This window comes from Natator depressus, chromosome 5 (genome assembly GCF_965152275.1).
Source record: "Natator depressus isolate rNatDep1 chromosome 5, rNatDep2.hap1, whole genome shotgun sequence".
In the NCBI taxonomy this organism is placed as follows: domain Eukaryota; kingdom Metazoa; phylum Chordata; order Testudines; family Cheloniidae; genus Natator; species Natator depressus.
Window position 1 is genome coordinate 93,258,691 of NC_134238.1, and position 13,451 is coordinate 93,272,141.

Below are 13,451 nucleotides of genomic sequence, written 5' to 3' on the forward strand. Positions count from 1 at the left end.
GTAACATTTGCCTTTTTTGATTCCTATTCAGATTTGTAACCTTATGTTTGTTTTGACGAGGATTTCTGCATTTAATTTTCTGAAGTTCAAGAAAAAAATATGCAGAAAGATGACTGAGAGGGAAAGAAAAGGAAAAAGGTAGAAGGAAACCTTCCTGTCATCCATTCCTTCCCCCTCTTCCTACTGCCTTGTCCTCAGCTATATTACCTTTAGCTATAACTTTTCTTTGTCAGCCTAACTCAGACAATATACTTCTGAGTTGGTTACAGTGTAGCTCAGAGTCTACTGCAGCCATCAACCTGCAGCAGTGCAGCTTATGTTTAAAAAGGAAGTGCAGCCTGTGAAGACTACAGGTCCCAGCATGCCGTCTTCCATCTTGATTAAAGGGGACACCTTTAGTCTCTCTTTGGGTCTTACTTCCTCACTGATGAGGGGCAGCCACAATCTGCTCTATTTAATGCAAATTAAATGTGGTCCCCCAGGTTCATGACTAGTTGCCACTATGACACTTGGATGAGTAATTTGGGTTTCCACTAGTTGCTTGTTCTAACAACTTTATTTAATCATCATCTCAGAGGGAAAACACAGCATTAGTCTGGTCAAAGCCATTTCTAGAAAGTGAAAAACTCGCAAGTGTCATCCATCATTAAGTTGTCTGGGGTGTGACCTAAATTGCTGCTGAGCACATCACTTGCACCTTAACATTCTTCAATTTTCTTTTATCTTGTAGACACTGAAAATAGACTTTTCCATCTTTAGCTTCTGAGAGAGAGAGATTTATACAGCTGATATTACATTCTCTCTTTGTCATCCTGGATAGATTTAATCACATCAGTGGGCTGTATTTCATGGATGTTTTGAATGAATATGCAAAATTCTCTCTTGTCCATCCTGGCTCTGAGAATAAATGGGGGGAAAACAAGTCTCTGAAAATCAGCATTGGATTAAATATTCCACTGAAATAATGTTCTAGGAACTTGAAAGAGTTTAAAGCAGGTTTTCTCAGACTTAAACATGAACAACATGAGGGGGAAAGGAGTCCAGAAGAGCTGGCTATATTTTAAAGAATCCTTATTGAGGTTACAGGGACAAACCATCCCGATGTGTAGAAAGAATAGTAAATATGGCAGGCGACCAGCTTGGCTTAACAGTGAAATCCTTGCTGATCTTAAACACAAAAAAGAAGCTTACAAGAAGTGGAAGATTGGACAAATGACCAGGGAAGAGTATAAAAATATTGCTCGAGGATGCAGGAGTGAACTCAGGAAGGCCAAATCACACCTGGAGTTGCAGCTAGCGAGAGATGTTAAGAGTAACAAGAAGGGTTTCTTCAGGTATATTAGCAACAAGAAGAAAGTCAAGGAAAGTGTGGGCCCCTTACTGAAGGAGGCAGGCAACCTAGTGACAGAGGATGTGGAAAAAGCTAATGTGCTCATGCTTTTTTTGCCTCTGTCTTCACAAACAAGGTCAGCTCCCAGACTACTGCACTGGGCAGCACAGCATGGGGAGAAGGTGACCAGCCCTCTGTGGAGAAAGAAGTGGTTCAGGACTATTTAGGAAAGCTGGACGAGCACAAGTCCGTGGGGCTGGATGCTCTGCATCTGCGAGTGCTAAAGGAGTTGGCGGATGTGATTGCAGAGCCATTGGCCATTATCTTTGAAAACTCAAGGCGATCCGGGGAAGTCCCGGACAACTGGCAAAAGGCTAATGTAGTGCCCATCTTTAAAAAAGGGAAGAAGGAGGATCCTGCGAACTACAGGCCAGTCAGCCTCACCTCAGTCCCTGGAAAAATCATGGAGCAGGTCCTCAAGGAATCAATTCTGAAGCACTTAGTGGAGAGGAAAGTGATCAGGAACAGTCAGCATGGATTCACCAAGGGCAAGTCATGCCTGACTAATCTAATTGCCTTCTATGACGAGATAACTGGCTCTGTGGATGAGGGGAAAGTAGTGGACGTGTTGTTCCTTGACTTTAGCAAAGCTTTTGACACGGTCTCCCACAGTATTCTTGTCAGCAAGTTAAAGAAGTATGGGCTGGATGAATGGACTATAAGGTGGATAGAAAGTTGGCTAGATTGTCGGGCTCAACGGGTAGTGATCAATGGCTCCATGTCTAGTTGGCAGCCGGTATCAAGTGGAGTGCCCCAAGGGTCGGTCCTGGGGCCGGTTTTGTTCAATATCTTCATAAATGATCTGTTTCAGAGTAACAGCCGTGTTAGTCTGTATTCGCAAAAAGAAAAGGAGGACTTGTGGCACCTTAGAGACTAACCAATTTATTTGAGCATGAGCTTTCGTGAGCTACAGCTCACTTCATCGGATGCATACTGTGGAAATTGCAGAAGACATTATATACACAGACACCATGAAACAATACCTCCTCCCACCCCACTCTCCTGCTGGTAATAGCTTATCTAAAGTGATCATCAAGTTGGGCCATTTCCAGCACAAATCCAGGTTTTCTCACCCTCCGCCCCCCCACAGACAAACTCACTCTCCTGCTGGTAATAGCCTATCCAAAGTGACCACTCTCCTTACAACCTGCATGAAAATCAAGGTGGGCCATTTCCAGCATAAATCCAAGTTTAACCAGAACGTCTGGGGGGGGGGGGGGGAAACAAGGGGAAATGGGCTACCTTGCATAATGACTTAGCCACTCCCAGTCTCTATTTAAGCCTAAATTAATAGTATCCAATTTGCAAATGAATTCCAATTCAGCAGCGAGAAACTGTGGGGTGGGAGGAGGTATTGTTTCATGGTGTCTGTATATATAATGTCTTCTGCAATTTCCACAGTATGCATCTGATGAAGTGAGCTGTAGCTCATGAAAGCTCATGCTCAAATAAATTGGTTAGTCTCTAAGGTGCCACAAGTCCTCCTTTTCTTTTTATAAATGATCTGGAGGATGGTGTGGATTGCATCCTCAGCAAGTTTGCAGATGACACTAAACTGGGAGGAGAGGTAGATACGCTGGAGGGTAGGGATAGGATACAGAGGGCCCTAGACAAATTAGAGGATTGGCCAAAAGAAATCTGATGAGGTTCAACAAGGACAAGTGCTGAGTCCTGCACTCAGGATGGAAGAATCCCATGCACCGCTACAGACTAGGGACCGAATGGCTCGGCAGCAGTTCTGCAGAAAAGGACCTAGGGGTTAGAGTGGACAAGAAGCTGGATATGAGTCAACAGTGTGCCCTTGTTGCCAAGAAGGCCAATGGCATTTTGGGATGTATATGTAGGGGCATTGCTAGCAGATCGAGGGACATGATCGTTCCCCTCTATTCGACATTGGTGAGGCCTCATCTGGAGTACTGTGTCCAGTTTTGGGCCCCACACTACAAGGAGGATGTGGAAAAATTGGAAAGAGTCCAGTGGAGGGCAACAAAAATGATTACGGGACTGGAACACATGACTTATGAGGAGAGGCTGAGGGAACTGGGATTGTTTAGTCTGCGGAAGAGAAGAATGAGGGGGGATTTGATAGCTGCTTTCAACTACCTGAAAGGGGGTTCCAAAGAGGATGGATCTAGATTGTTCTCAGTGGTAGCTGATGACAGAACAAAGAGTAATGGTCTCAAGTTGCAGTGGGGGAGGTTTAGGTTGGATATTAGGAAAAACTTTCACTAGGAGGGTGGTGAAACACTGGAATGCGTTACCGAGGGAGGTGGTGGAATCTTCTTCCTTAGATATTTTTAAGGTCAGGCTTGACAAAGCCTTGGCTGGGATGATTTAGTTGGGGATTGGTCCTGCTTTGAGCAGGGGGTTGGACTAGATGACCTCCTGAGGTCCCTTCCAACCCTGATATTCGGTGATTCTATGAAACTACACACCCTTCTTTTTTCAGTGCAGTTTCTCATTCTATTAAATCAGAAGACAGCACCACACTCTGGATGTAATTTTTAAAGAAGTTATTTCCTCTTCTATCTCTTCCTCTCTTGTTGCCATCACGTTTTTCATGGGACATGGAACAGGAGAATACATTGAATAGCAGCACTCATATATTACTGAAAGTTGATTCATTTTTAATCAAGGCTTCTGGGTTTTACAATATACTTCAAAAATGGTCATAGGGCATTTTTCAACAAATTAAGTTTGTAACCAGGCAACATGGCCTTCGGAGCCACTTACTCAGCTCATGGCTGTGTATATGGGCTGGCTGCACTTCCTATTTGGCTCTGGTCTATTGTGCCAAAAAAGGAGGAGGAAAACAAAACATCCAGGTCTTTGCAAGACTCTTGTAGAGTTTATCTGGCATATTAAGGGAGTTCACACTCTGCATCTTCCTGTTCCCAGTCCTGACTCCCATAATCTACCTTTCTGCTGGCATCCTGCAGACTACAGGAGTTATCCCAGCCTAGGCTGCAGTAGAGAGAAGACCAGATTTCCTCAGCTATTTGGGTGTAAAGACAAACCCCTTTTCTCCCAAAACCATCTTCTATAGGGTGGAGGGAATCTGTTGGGATTAAATCTCAATTTGTTGGGTTTTTGGCACAAGGAGCACGGGTCTTGGAACACAAGGCAGCTTCGTTGAAACTGTCAACCAAAGAGATGAGAAGGGGCTGAATGAGTCTAAATATTCTTACCTTGTTGGTTGATATTTTTCCTGAGTCTCAGACTCTGCACAGGTGGCAGTCAGGTTCATGGGAACACTCTGTGGACACTGTATCAGTATTGCCAAGCATTCAAAAATCTTAACATTGGCTTATAAATCATGAGATTTTAAAAAATAATATATTTGGGGTTCTTTTGATTTGCCTTCTGCTCAAGGTTTTAATGGGTCACATTTTCAACCATTTCTCCACAATTATGGTGACTAGACACTTACATTTTTAAATGAAAGATGAGTGTCATAATCACATGATTCCAGGAGTTGGGGTTTTAAGAATACTAAATATTGTTCCAGAGTAACAGCCGTTGCATCCGATGAAGTGAGCTGTAGCTCACGAAAGCTTATGCTCAAATAAATTGGTTAGTCTCTAAGGTGCCACAAGTACTCCTTTTCTTTTTACTAAATATTGTGAGACTCATGATGAAATTGAAAGAGATGGCTACACTAGTGTATCCCCCTCGTTGTCATTCCCATGAGCCCGATTGTCAGGCAGTTGGCCTATGTGGAGACAGAGCCAGCCTTTGCAGATCTGCTAAGCCCACAAATCCTGACTACACCTCCTTACTTCCCATGCTTCTTTTAACAACACAAAAATCTAGAAAAAAATAAGTTTCTAATACTTTTTTCCTTGCTAAGAAAACCTGAAAATGGAACTGCTCCAAGCTGATCACCCAGGTTGAAAGCTTGTCTGGTAATGGCCTGCTCCCAGGAGAAATTATGACTTTAGAATAGGGTTGCCAGGGGTCTGGTTTTTGACCGGAACACTTGGTTGCAAAGGGACGTTCGCGGCTTTGGTCAGCACTGCTGACCGGGTCACTAAAAGTCTGGTTGGGGGGCACAGCTGGGCTAAGGCAGGCTCCCTGCCTGCCCTGGTTCTGCACGGCTCCCGGAAGCGGCTAGCACGTCTGGCTCCTAGGCACAGGGGTGGCAACGGGGGCTGTGCATGCTGCCCCCACCCCAAGTGCCAACTCCGCAGCTCCCACTGGACATGGGCAGCGCACAGAGCCCCCTGACTCCTCCACTTAGGAGCCGGCAGGACATGCTGGCCGCTTCTGGAAGCTGCCTCAGGTAAGCGCCGTCTGGAGTCTGCACCCTGAACCCCCTCCCACACCCCAATCCTCTGCCCCAGGTCAGAACCCCCTCCCGCACTCTTAACTCTCTCCTGGAGTCTGCACCCCACCCCCCTGCCTCAGCCCTGGCCCCCTCCTGTACCCTAAACCCCTCATCCCTGGCCCCATCCCAGAGCCCACACCCTCAGCCAGAGCCCCAACCCCCTGCCCCATCCCAGAGCCCCTCCCTCACCCTGAGCCCATTTCTGGCACCCTCAGCTGGAGCCCTCACCCTCTCCTGCACCCCCACCCCAGAGCCCAACTCCCCAGCTGGAGCCCTCACCCCCTCCCGCATCCTAACCCCCTACCCCAGCTCAGTGAAAGTGAGTGAGGTTGAGGGAGAGTGAGTGATGGAGGAAGCGGGGGTGGAGCCTCAGGGAAGGGGCATGACAGGGAAGGGGCAGGACATGGGTGTTTGTTTTTGTGTGATTAGAAAGTTGGCAACCCTACTTTAGAACAGTATGTAGCCTCTGTGGCTGCATAGTTCAGCAGGCTCAGACAACTTCTGCAGAACAGCAGTCACAGAAATAGACTGGGACAGAGTCTTGTCCAAAGAGCTGTTTTTCAGACATTTTTTTCCCAGTCATATTTAGGCCATGTGTTGACTCTTGGGAGCAGACACTGGCTTTTTGTATCTGTTGTGGGGTAGATACACCCCGCCACAGGGTGTGGGGTCACATGTGGTCCAAAAGAAGGGAAAAGGCTGTACCGCAGTCAGTTAGTTCTTATGCTGATGACCTTTACAATAGCCATGGTAGTTTTGCCTAATGGCCACAGTCAATAAAGCAGCCCTTCCCCTCAGGGCAGTGTGGCCAAATGGCCAGAATCCATAAAGTGGCCCTTTATGGACTGGGCAGCATGGCCTAATGGCCAGAGTCAGCATACGGCCCTTCCACTTGGGGCAATGTGGACCAAGAGCCAGAGTCAGTAAAAGGCGGGGCTTCCTCAGTCTGCAAAGCAGAGTTAACCCTCTCGGGGCTGGTGTGGAGTAGGTACACCATGCCACAGCATCTTAAACTGAAAAGAGGGTGATTTACTAATAGCATAAGATTTTCTAATCTTAACTTCTATCATGGAGTACTATTACATTACATTTTTCTTTTTACCTTGTTTGGTTTTACTATGGCATGACTTGCACTTTGTAAAAGTTAAATATGATTGATAGTCCAAACAGAGCTTTTAATTACATTTTTAGGGGCAAATTCTGCCCCCTTCACTCTAGCTGTGAGAATCCCCAAATGCAGCAGTATTGGAGCAGTTCAGTAGCATTCGAGGTGGAGTGATACTTCTGCCCACCTGGAGCCAAGCTCTGTGAAGGTACCTTTGTGCTGTTGTTGAAGGGGAAGTTTTGGCATAGAGTGGTGAGAGGAGTAGGGGCTGGCTACTCAAATCTGTAGTAGTAGCTTCAAGGAATAAGGGAGGAAGACTGATTTTCCCAATCCCATGGAGAATCCCAGTTCATCTCTTGCTAGGTTCTGATTTGCTAAATAAGAATTTCCATTTTAAAAATAAGATTCAAAAGGAATCTTTCTTTTTGCTTTATGAATTTAACAAACTAAGGATAATAATTACAATATTGGAAGTTTGCAATTAGATTAATTTTGCCAAAATACAAACATGTTATGATTTGATAAACTTTTTACTTGCACTATAAATACTATTCTAAATGTACAAGAACCTAAATAATCAAAATGACACTGAGGAATTAAACTATCTGACTGTTTCATCAGAGCCTTCTCCAATTAGCTGGACTCTGGGTAATAAATTCCTTCCATTTGAAGAGGGGCAGGAAGTTCCATCAGAGCCACCTTCCTTCAACCAAGAAGAAAACTATAAGATGAAGTCTGGGAAGGCACCGGTGGTTAGTAAGATCATCCCTGAGTAGCTGAAGACAGATGAGAGTACAGGTGCTGTACCATGGCTGCATACGCTCTTCCGGACCATCTGGCATACTAATATCATCCCTGATGACTGGACGAAGGGGGTTATTCTGCCTCTGTTCAGAAAGGGCAATAAGACTGAATGTAGTAACTATGAAGGTATTACACAGTTGTCCATCCCAGGGAAAGTCTTCATTACCTTGTTAATGTCTTGACTTGATGCACTTCATGGCAAAGGCCAGGATACTTAGACCTGGTCATTCTACTGTTGACCTGCTCTCTACCTTGAGCCAGCTTTTTTAGAAGATGACTGGATGTAATAAGCCATGCACAGCACTGTAGACTTCCATTTAGACTTTAATTCAGTGTATTGTGCAAGTTTGTAGGATCTGATGAGGCATCTCGGTGTCATTGATAGAAGAGGTCCACAACAGAATGGACGGCTGTGTTTGAGTCAGTGGCGGATCCATGGCATGGTTTCCTAGCTCCATGGAAGTTCAGCAAGGCTGTGTTGTCACCATTGTTGTTCAGCATCAGCACTGATGGGTAAGTTTGAGGAGGCAGCTGTTGGTGCTTTCTGCTTTGAGATCCTGAATACATTGAAACTGTTTTCTTGTTGGCTGTGCTTGGTGAATTGCTGCAGCTGATAGCTGATCTGGCCAGGCAAAAAGCAGTGCACATTGATCTGTTTATTAATCTGAATAAAACTAAGTCCCTAGCTATTACCATCAAGCAGCCTCCAGCTCCAGATTACAACGAGCTCAAAATTACATGACTGGACAGAACATGGAGCAGGTGGCAGCTGTCACATATTTGGGCAATGTCATAGACAGTGCTGGAGGATGCTCAAAAGATGTGTGCCTAGCAGCAGTCTCTGTGAGGATGTTATGCCATCGAGCCTGCTATGAAGCCGCAGATCTATAGAACTGGGGATATATCAACTGAGTTGTATGGAATTAAAACATGGGCGCTGAGGAAGACTGAAGAACACTGGACTGACAGTTTTGATTCTTGTCATCTCTGTCAGCTGCTCCATATCAAGTGGCAGGATAAAATCAGAAATGAGAATATTCTAAGCTGATCCCAGCAACCACTTCCATCAGCACTGGTTTAGTTTCAGTGTCTTTCATGGTCTGAACACATTGTAAGAATGGAAGATCAATGAATTCCGAATTGTGTGTATCTGGAATGCTGCTACATGGCCGGCACTTTTTTGGGTGCCAAAAGCTTCAAAGTTGTGACAGGATTGCCAGGGATAGACAGAAACTGAGTATACTACCAGACCACTTTAAGCACCTTGCGAGAGATCAATCTGAGCGGCGCATTATTTGCAAGGAGATAATGTCCCTATGGGATTTGCCATGATAATGATGGGTAATAAATTCTCCTGCCAGCTGGACAATAATGGGAGTTGTGTGCACTCAGTACCTCACAGGAGGCATTCAGCATCTTTATGTTAAGGTCTAACATAACATTTGCTCATATTTTGGTTGTGGAGTTCTGATACTTCCTTATTATTAATATGCCTTTGTATGCTACATCAGCTGTTAATGGATTAGTGTGTATCATTAACAGTCCACTCTGTCCAATTAGCATTACTCTCTTATGGTATATCTGGTAATTAAACCTGTGATTTAACAATATATATTAATTATAGCTTTGAAGTACTACCATGGAGTATTAAAAGTCATAGTGGGTAATTCAGCTAAGTGTAAGAAAAAAAAATGAACAAGGGGGTTGAGATTTGTCCTCATTCTCTATCTTCAGCCTTCCCTTTTCCAGGCTTTAAATAATTTACTCCTACTACTAATGTCTCCAAGAAGAATTTGAAAATGTTTTGAACTGTAGAAATAATGTGCCCTAAATCTGTGACCTTGAGCATGAAAAGGGTCTGTTTTTGTGATGTATTTGAGCATATTTACCATTTTCAGTGTGTCTGCAATGAATCGCTCTTCTGAGAGTTTTTAACGTTCACTAACCCACTATTTCCCAGAATTCTTAAAGTCTCTGTGCCTCAAAGAAAACACACAAATGGTAGGAGTTAGTTTAAACAATCTGAGCCATATCCTTGGCCCCATTCCTTCTCTTTTGCATTGCTTCCATTGCACAAAGCAGACTTAGAGCCTGTTGAACTAGCCCATTCACGGCTTTTCCAGTGTAGAGGAATCTTCAAATGGCACAGAGTCTTCCTAGCAGCTTTTACGTCATCCCCTCCCAGCCCAGGCACAGAGGGCATGGCCAGGGAAAAGTAGGGGTGGCCAAGATATCTGTCCACCCCAGCAATCCCCAGTTGTGGAACTGCCCTTTGGGTTGTTGGCAGCCAATGTACATTAGAGCAGTCCTAATACATATATAGGTAACAAAATAAAAAATTACAAGTTTAGTGCTTTCCCATGGGAATCTTTACATTGACTTCATTGGGCAATGGGTCAGGTCCACTGTACTTTCCACCCTTTTTCAGTATAATCCTTTCCTCTTCCTTCTCCTCCAGGAGAATCTTGGATTGTCAAAATCTTATATTGTCAGTTAAGATCCTCCCTTTTGAATTGTGAAGACTTTTTTTTTTTTTTTAAATAATTGGGTTAAAGAGAAAAATAGAAAAGTGGTACATCCTTTCTCCAAGGGTTAGAATTTAAGACTGTAAAGTATAATCCCAGTTCAGACGGTTGGATTTTTATTAATTGTTTTCTCTCTCCAGCAGTATTTATAAACAAATTTGATAGCTATTGCTAATTTATTTGAGTTTGGCAAAGACAAAAACAAACAACTTCCTTTCCCACCCAGCAAAAAAGTAACTTTATATAGTTTATATATCGGGAAATACCTCTAGATGTTGGAGAAAAAAGTATTTATGAGCTAAATTCTGAGCTGACTTCTGCCAAAGCAGACACCATTGACTTCAGGAGGTTTTATGGGGATGTACATCAGTGCTGAATTTCACCTAGGAATTTCAGTAAGAATCTTATTACTCATATGACCCAGCAAACCTCCAGGATAATTGCCCAGGAGGATTAAGTGATTCAGTGTAGAATCCTTGCTTTTCTGGTAATGAGAATTCAGAGTTTTCCCAGAAGGACAGTGATCCGGCTGTCCTTTCATTTTCTACTCCTCTTATTCCCTTACCTGAAAGCCTCCTCAATGTTAATTTCATTTAAAGGCCCAAAAACCCATTTCTGCTTTTAGTCACCTAGGTATAACACCCACTAAAGACTGGGGCACAATATAAACAATTTTCTTTAATTTTTTAAAAACACATTTTCCCCATTTTGTGATCACTGGACATATGGAGACCATTCAGTAATATGTCTCTCACCCCTCACTAAAACCTTGTAGAAGAAACTCCTTTTAAACTCTGGCAGATAGATAACCCTTCCTAAATCAACATTATGTAACCTAATTAGACCATCACATTTAAATATCAAATAAATTAATAAATAGAATGAATGTTTTTCTCTCCTCTTTGAAATGAGGTCTCTGTTAGGTTAAGCCTTGAGTAACAATCAGCTTCATACACACCATGCTATACAGACAGTAGTGTTTTCAAATTGTTGTTTATGCAGGACTCTCTTCCCCCATCCTCACTTAGGAAATTTTTTCTAGCCGTTAATGAAAGCTTGCTCCACGTTTCTTGAGACTGGCAGTTAGATCAGCCACCAAGGGAAAAATCCAGCACCCCTTCTTCAGTCCTTACTTAAACAAACCTCCCACTGGCTCCAGTGATTTGGCCCAGGAGAAAGTAATCAGCAATTAAACAGCTTGTGTCTACAGTGTATAAGATGCCATGTTAGTTTGATCTCGTGTCAAATGTAGCCTTCTTCCTTCCTTTTCAACTCCTTCAACAAAGTTTAAAATAGTCCATTATCAGCAGCGTAACTGTATCCAGCATTGAGCTGAAGGGAATAAGGTCAGGCTGCTGTATTTAACACCTTGGGCCAAATTCATGCCTAGTATGACTCCACTCAGGACAAAGTTACATTTGGGCTAAATATAACCCCTTATTTCAGACATGGCAATTCTCTAGTGTAGACATAGGCTGAGACAACAAGGATTTTGGACAATGCCAGGAATAACTGGGTGAGACAGTTCTCAGTGATAAGATAAAGTCTAGCTTTACATGCCCAGATTAAGGTTGTAGCTAATTTTAGCTAATTTTCGGACACTCCTTTCCACAGAATGATGTAGTGGTTTTAAAATGCAGTCTCTCTGAGTGGGAAAGACACAAACACAACAATTTAAATTTCATGCAGTATTTGCAGAGCAAGACTCCCACTGGGATGATCTAATTTTTTTGAAAGGACCCTCCCAAGCCTCAGACTTACTTCTAGAAATTTTACTTTGAGCTTCTTCCTTTCCAATAGGCACTCTTTAGGCAGCAGAGGGCACTTTCTTTCTTTGAAATGCAGCAAAGCATAACTTAGAACCACAAAGAAGTGAAACAATGATTACTGTTTCTGGCAAATGAAAAAAAAATACTACAGAACGTATCTGGGCTCTACCATGCCACAGTTTATGGAAGATATGAAACTTAAAATTCTGCCTGGTGCAGGAATCAGATTAAATGCGTACAGTTTAGAAGAGGAAGTGGTGTACTGATGTCCTAATGATTTTCTTCATCGATTGTCAATTTCTTTTCCTGTCCCTGGCTTACATTTTCACTTAACTTCACTGTCTAAGGCAGTGGTTCTCAAACTTTTGTACTGGTGACCCCTTTCACATAGCAAGCCTCTGAGTGCAACCCTCCTATAAATTAAAAACACACTTTTTTTATATTTAACACCATTATAAACGCTGGAGGCAAAGCGGGGTTTGGGGTGGAGGCTGACAGCTCATGACCCCCCCAAGTAATAACCTCACGACCCCCTGAGGGGTCCCAACCCCCAGTTTGAGAACCCTTTGTATAAGGCATGGAAGACACTAAAACAGAGGTGGGCAAACTATGGCCCGTGGGCCACATTCAGCCTGCAGGACCATCCTGCCCGGCCCCTGAGCTCCTGGCTCGGGAGGCTAGCTCCCGGCCCCCCCACTGCTGTCCCCATCCCCCCGCAGCCACACAGCACAATGCTCTGGGTGGCGGGGTTGCAGAGCACGGCCTGACCGGTGCTCTGTGTTGTACGGCGCAGCGCGGCTGCTTGTCATGGTGCAGCTGTGTTGCCAGCCACCAGTGCTCCAGGCGGCGCGGTAAGGGGGCAGGGAGCAGGGCAGGGGAGTTGGATAGAGGGCAGGGGAGTTCGGGGGGTAGTCAGGGGCATGGATAGGCGTCAGGGGCATGGATAGGCATCAGGGCGGTCAGAGGGCGGGGAATGGGGGTTGAATGGGGGCAGTCAGGAACGAGAGGAGGGGTTGGATGAGGTGGTGGGGGGCGTTCAGGGGACTATGAGCGGGGGGGGTGGATGGGGCAGGGGTCTCGGGGGGGCAGTCAGGAAGGAGAAGGGGGGTTGAATAGGGTGGTGGGGGGCAGTTAGGGGCAGGGGGAAGTTAGGGGCAAGGAGTCCGGGGGCAGTCAGGGAGAAGGGGTCATTGGATGGGGCAGGGGTCCCGGGGGGGTAGTTAGGAAGGAGGGGAGGGGTTGGATGGGGTGTCGGGGGGCAGTGAGGGGTGGGATTCCGGGGTCGGTCAGGGGACCGAGAGCAGGGGGGTTGGATGGGGCAGGGGTCCCTGGGGGGCCGTCAAGCAACAGGAGGGATTGGATGGGGCAGGAATCTCGGAGGGGCCGTCGGGGGCGAGAAGCGGGGGGGCCAGATAGGGGGCAGGGGCCAGGCCATGCCTGGCTGTTTGGGGAGGCACAGCCTCCCCTAACCAGCCGTCCATACAATTTCAGAAACCTGATGCGGCCCTCAGGCCAAAAAGTTTGCCCGCCC

The 13,451-nt window shown here is 45.1% G+C and overlaps 1 protein-coding gene across 1 annotated transcript in view; it reads left to right on the forward strand.

Annotated features, from left to right (window-relative positions):
- Nucleotides 1–13,451, forward strand: part of LOC141987660 (guanine nucleotide-binding protein G(q) subunit alpha) — a 227,867-nt gene that overhangs the window by 117,256 nt on the left and 97,160 nt on the right. The window lies entirely within an intron of this gene.